Source organism: Acinonyx jubatus, chromosome A1 (assembly GCF_027475565.1).
Source record: "Acinonyx jubatus isolate Ajub_Pintada_27869175 chromosome A1, VMU_Ajub_asm_v1.0, whole genome shotgun sequence".
Classification (NCBI taxonomy): domain Eukaryota; kingdom Metazoa; phylum Chordata; class Mammalia; order Carnivora; family Felidae; genus Acinonyx; species Acinonyx jubatus.
In genome coordinates, this window is record NC_069380.1 from 181,440,898 (window position 1) to 181,446,897 (window position 6,000).

Consider the following 6,000-nt stretch of genomic DNA (forward strand, 5'->3'; position numbering starts at 1 on the left):
TTTTTGCTTACAATTTCTTGTCAAATGAAAAGCCCTAACTTAGCTTCTCCCGAACGATTTCAAGCTTTAGCTTCTATAGTACAGCTGTCTACTGCATATCCTAAAATTGGGATCCCTACTGGGAACAACAGGAGACCATGGTGAGGAAAGAAAATACCCAGCAATATGTATGAAAGTAGGTTTTTTTGTCTCTTACTTTTAATATTCTTTAAGATAGCATGCTGGTTTCCTCTGATGCAAGAACATTCCTCAAAAGACACTAAATTTAGAGTCTTTAAACAATATTCTGCTCTATGAAATTCTTATAAAACATTCATTGTTGAGATTTTTAAAATATGGGTTAATAAGTAGTTTCAGACAATAGCAGAACAAAACTACTTATTTTATATTTGGAATATAAGACTAAACTGAATTTGTGTGATACAATGTTAGGGACTATACTGGTTATTTTTACTTGATAGAAGTATGATTTATAGTGTCTGTATGTAGATTAATTGTGATTGTTTCATGTTTTATTGTCAAATTTCCTTGGCTAATAAAGCCACAGATAATGAAGCTGGCACAAGAGATCACTTTCTAGAGTTTTCAAGGTCAATATGTCAATTAAGATCCATGGGCTACTCATTAGTACCGGAAAAAAAATGAACATGCTGAGCAATAGGAGATTACAAGTCTGGGATATCAAACATCTGTATTGACTTATGACAGCCTCAAGTTCTCTCTTTTGTGAAGTGATTTAGAGGGGCAAATTACTTTTCACTAATTTGACAAAGATGACACTTTTTAAAACTTCCTAATAGAGGTTCAAAGATGCTGCATCACATACATCCATAAACCATGATACATATATTGCATCAAATTCTCCAAGTACATACTGTCAATTTCATCTAGCAGAAGCATTAATTTATTTCATTCATTCATTTGACAAAGACTTATAATTCACTGAGTATGTACTGTGAACAAAGTTCTGGGTTAGCCAGAGGAGAAGGGGAAAAAAGAGGTAACCATGGTTTTCTGTTTCAAATACCCTACAGAGATAGATACTAAGCAATTAAATACATGATCAGTTGATTATAGCTGGTATAAGTGTCACAAAGGAAAGGTGCATTATGTGAGAACATACAATTATCATCATATAGTACCTTCAATGAGAAAAACAAGTATGAATATATTCATATAATATAGATATTAATTTACTAAATGTAATTGAATATGTATTTATTGAGAACCCACTATATTCCATTCATTCTGTGGGGGTTAAGGATCGTACAATGTAATTGGGGAAACAGACATATGCAAAGCCAAACGCTAAAAGCTACAGAAGCACAGATAAAAGCTGGTCCCTGAGATTAAAAAAAAAAAAAAAAAAAAAAGAATACTTGGAAAAGAGAACTGGTTCATTCATTTAATAAAATATTTATTAGACATTTATCATTTTTCCAACATGGTGCTTGGTGTTAGGGACTTATGTCAATAAAATATAACCCCTGCCTGTAAATGACTCGCTTTCTACAGCAGTGGTCTAAACCAGGATGGTTTTCTCCTCAGGGGACATATGGCAAAGTCTGGAGACATTTTTTTTTTTTGTCATAACTGGGGAGGGGACACTACTGTCATCTAGTGGATAGAGACCAGAGATACTGTGAAACAGCCTACAATACAAAGAACAGCACCCCCAATGATGAATAATTATATATCCCAACATGTCAATAGTACCAAGGTTGATAAACCCTTGAGAGCCACAGAGAAATAAGTAACCAATTACAATGCAGTATTATTAGTGATGAAATTGGGCTTTGTTTTAAAAGACTAAGGAAAGAAAAGGAATAAATGTGATGCATTAAGGATAGTAGGCAAGGAAAATCATTTAACATTGTACACTATTGCAAATTATGGTGAGATTCTGGAAATGCCTGTCAAAATGAAGATAGCAAGGTTAATAAAGAATGGATGTGAGAAGGTTTTTGAGAAGTAAAATAAACATTAATTTATTAAGCAATTATATGATGAAAGTTTGTGAGGAGAAATGGTTGAAGCAGATGGAAGAGTCAATGATTTCCTTACAATTTGTTTTGTTTGGGTGGTAGGTTAGATGGTGTTAACATTAATATATATCAGGACAAAGGGGAAAGACAGTTTTGAAAGATATTAATAATGATAATAAAAATAATGCTTACATGTTACATGTCAAACAGTATGTTAGTCACAGCAAACTATTAAATTTGTCATAACCCTTGTTAGGGAGGTAGAGCTATTTAAAGTAAGTACTGTTATCTCTAATTTTTAAGAAAGGGCAAGAGAGATTAAATAAATCACTCAAGGTCACATTGCTTATTCAAGGCAACATCCAAACTCCAACTGATATTTATCTTCTGAAGCCAGTGTTGTCAACCTCTATGCTCTACTAGATAAGTAAGAAGAGACTGTAGACCATCCAGGTGGAGTTTTCACAGTTTCGATTTAGATTGCCTGGGTTCTCCAAAAAGCAAAACCTGGCATAAAAGTTTGTATACTACCAGTTTATTAGGGAATACAATTCCAGAGAAGCAGAAGTGACTAGAAATTTGAGTGAGACATAGATACAGGGAGAGCAAACATTCAATTTTAAGTCAAGCACACTTGATTGTTTGACTGCTGGAATGTCTTCTAAGAGATCATCCTAACTGTTGCATTTCAGGATAGTCCATGGATAAGACAAAAGGGAGAATATTCACCACCTCTCAACAACATTAGTTAAAAATTTGCTCTAAAAACTTTTAACTCTTCTGCCTTTCCTACATTGCTCATCTAGAGATACCAAGTGGGTGTCAGTGGCAACAGAGATGTCTTGAGGCAGGAGGCAAGAAAGACTCAGCATGAATGGAAGATAAAACACGATGAGTTGTGCCAGTGAGAATCAATCACAAGGAAAGCTAATGCAAAATAAGAGGCCAAGCCCTGAAACAAATACAACTGCGAAGCTACGCAATGGTGTGTACGAAATAGCTGACATATCTGTTCTAAATATTACCAGCTTTGTTGTGCTCAAGTTATTTTCCCTTCTGGGGTCTTAATTTTCTCATCTTCAAAACGGAGAAAATCATAGTACCTATCCAGTAGTATTGAGAGGATTGAAGGATTTAATATATATTAATAATTTAAAACAGAATGAACATACGAACCAAATGCACTTATCATTTATTATTGACATCACCATCATCATTGCTGAGAAGGAGAAAATCAATCCCTTAATAGCCACAAATGGGCTGAGTCTAACAGCAAGGCCTGGGTGTTGTTAGAGCTGGCCTGGCACCCACAGTTAAGGGTATAATGTCCTCTTGTTGAATATAAATTATCTCGGACAAAACACGAAGATCCAACAATGTCACTTTGTGACCATGATGAAGTGAGACAAAAAAATAAAAACTTAATTTATCAAATAGAGAGTACAATAGTCAATACTCCAAAGAGTATTTGAGAAAAATGGGTAAAATAGAAGACAGATTACATTGGGCAAATTGATGAGCAGGAGATGGGGAAATCAATCATTTTTAAAGTATGAATGTGAATAGGACAGAGATGGGAATTTAACTTGAGGAAAATGTAGGGTTGCAGGAGAAATTACTTATGACAGGGAGAAGTAAACATTTAGTTTGCTTTAAGAAAGGCTCTGTGGGAAGGAAGTGTTTGCAGATCCAAGAAAGAGAGGGGAAATCTGATGAATTAAGTTCTTAAAGTACATAGAAAGGAGAGATAGCAAGAAAATCGTTGGAGAACTAACCCTAAAAAGGAAAAGGTATTTCATTCTCTGAAATTGGAGGAGAAAGTGAGATAAATCCTGGTATCACTGAATATGAAGAATCTGTGATAGAGGGTCAAGAGGGGCAGGTAAGAAATTTCATCACTGTTGACTTGTTTTCTCACTGAGGAAATAATCCAAGACATCTGTTGAAGTTAAAGGATAGTAGCTTGGTAACACTGGGGCAGCCACAACAAAAAAGGGACCTGGAGCCAACAGGAAAGAAAAAGGTATCAGACATTAATAATTATGCAGCTAACACTTCTTTTTGTGGGTGTCAGTGAGAGCGGAAAGTGCGCCCAAAGGCCTCAGGCACACTGGGAGAGTACAAGGTGATAGAGCACTGCCTGCCTACCCCAAATGCCATACTCCGCACCTCTATCACGTGCAAATCATTGTACCTAATCATGTTGTCACCAAGGCCCACTTCTGGTACTTTGTGTCTCAGCTGAAGAAGATGAATATATCTTCAAGAGTAATTGTCTCCTACGGACAGGTGTTTAAGAAATACCCCACATGGATCAAGAACTTCAGCACCTGTCTGTGCCATGATTCCCCCATGGCACTCACAACATGTACCAAGAGTACTTGACCTGACCACTGCAGGTGCTGTTACCCAGTGCTACTGAGACATGGACACCTGGCATCGCACCTGGGCCCACCCGATCCAGATCATAAAGGTGGAGGAGACTGCAGCCAGCAAGTGCCCACCAGCAGCCAACCAACTCCACGACTCTAGGATCAAGTTCCCACTGACCCACTGGGTCTTGCATGGCCAACAGAAGCCATGTTTTACCATCAAGAGGCCCAAAATCTTCTTTTAGATACAGAGCTTCCCTGTCCCTAGGTCTGCCTAAAGAAATGCCTTGGGAAAACCAAAAACCCAAAAAGCCAAAAAAACAAACAAACACAAAAAAACCTAAACAAAACAAAACAAAGAGAGCGAGAGCGAGAGCGAGAGCGAGAGTGAGAGCGAGAGCGAGAATGCAGTTAAGGCAGAAGATTCTACACTCATAACCCTAAAGGACCTGATGAGTATAGCTGTCATGTTTCTGTAGAAGTCCTAAGCATCTGAGACGACAAGGAGACAAATAAAATTCTTGGACCAATCTCTGTTATCAATGGCAAGTTTTCTGTGGTGAAAAGTTAAGAGGAACAAAAGAATAAAAAGTCTTAAGCGAGCACAATTGAAATGAGCGATCAGTGTGTCCAGGCCACATAAACAGGAAAACAAAGCCTGCTACAGAATGACCCATTAAAGGAGCTCAATTTCTAGGTCACTGGAGGTAGGGAATGGAGGAGGCAGGTGGAGATGTAAGGGTGGGGTGCAGTGGGGGACGGCAGCTAGGCTCAGTAGCAGTGCCACTGAACGAATTTGAAGGTTCGAAAGATAGAGGGTTTCAGATAAAGAGTTTTAAGATTTTGGAAACCAAACAATTATAAAAGATAGTAAGAAGCATACAATGATCTAGAAATGTGTCCTTGAAGTTGGGCAGTGGTATGGAGGGAAGAAACTAGAGAAAAGTTCCAAGACCCTAGTGGCCAGGAAAGGTGTTACATGTTAACAGGAGATAAACTTTAAAAAGATTACTAAATATTAGTTATCCTATTTTCTCAGGCCAAATAAGATTTCTAGTATACTATAAAAAGAAGGAATAAAAAGAAAGCCCCTTTAATGTTCATATTATAGTTCAGAAAACTTACATTATTGTATAACAATTTCATTAAACTGCAGTAAGATTTATTTTTACAGAATGCTCATATGCTACAGATAGACATTACCTTCTGAAGAAGATGTCAAATAGACTTGTTTATGCCCACAGAAGCCACATATGTAGAAAAAGCCACACGCATCTACTACAGTTTCTGGGAAAGAGCTGAACAAATTGGTGGTAACTACTGATGGAATTTAAAACAGATTCAAAAGATATAAGAAGCTACATTCTTAAAAGAATGGTATATAATTCTTGTGCTTTTTTATGTATGAGATTCTTCTTTAAAAATTTTTTTGATGTTTATTTATTTTTGAGAGAGAGAGACACAGCGCAAACAGGGGAAGTGCACAGCGAGAGAGACACAGAATCCAAAGTAGGCTCCAGGCTCTGAACTGTCAGCACACAGCCCTACACAGGGCTTGAACTCATGGACCACGAGATCATGACCTGAGCTGAAGTCTAATGCTTAACCAACTGAGCCACCCAGGTGCCCCTCTATGTATAAGA

The 6,000-nt window shown here is 37.2% G+C and overlaps 1 pseudogene; it reads left to right on the forward strand.

Moving 5' to 3' along the window:
• LOC106986603 (60S ribosomal protein L18a-like) overlaps positions 1-4,602 on the forward strand; it is a 103,471-nt pseudogene extending 98,869 nt beyond the window's left edge.
• Positions 4,603-6,000: the final 1,398 nt, after the last annotated feature.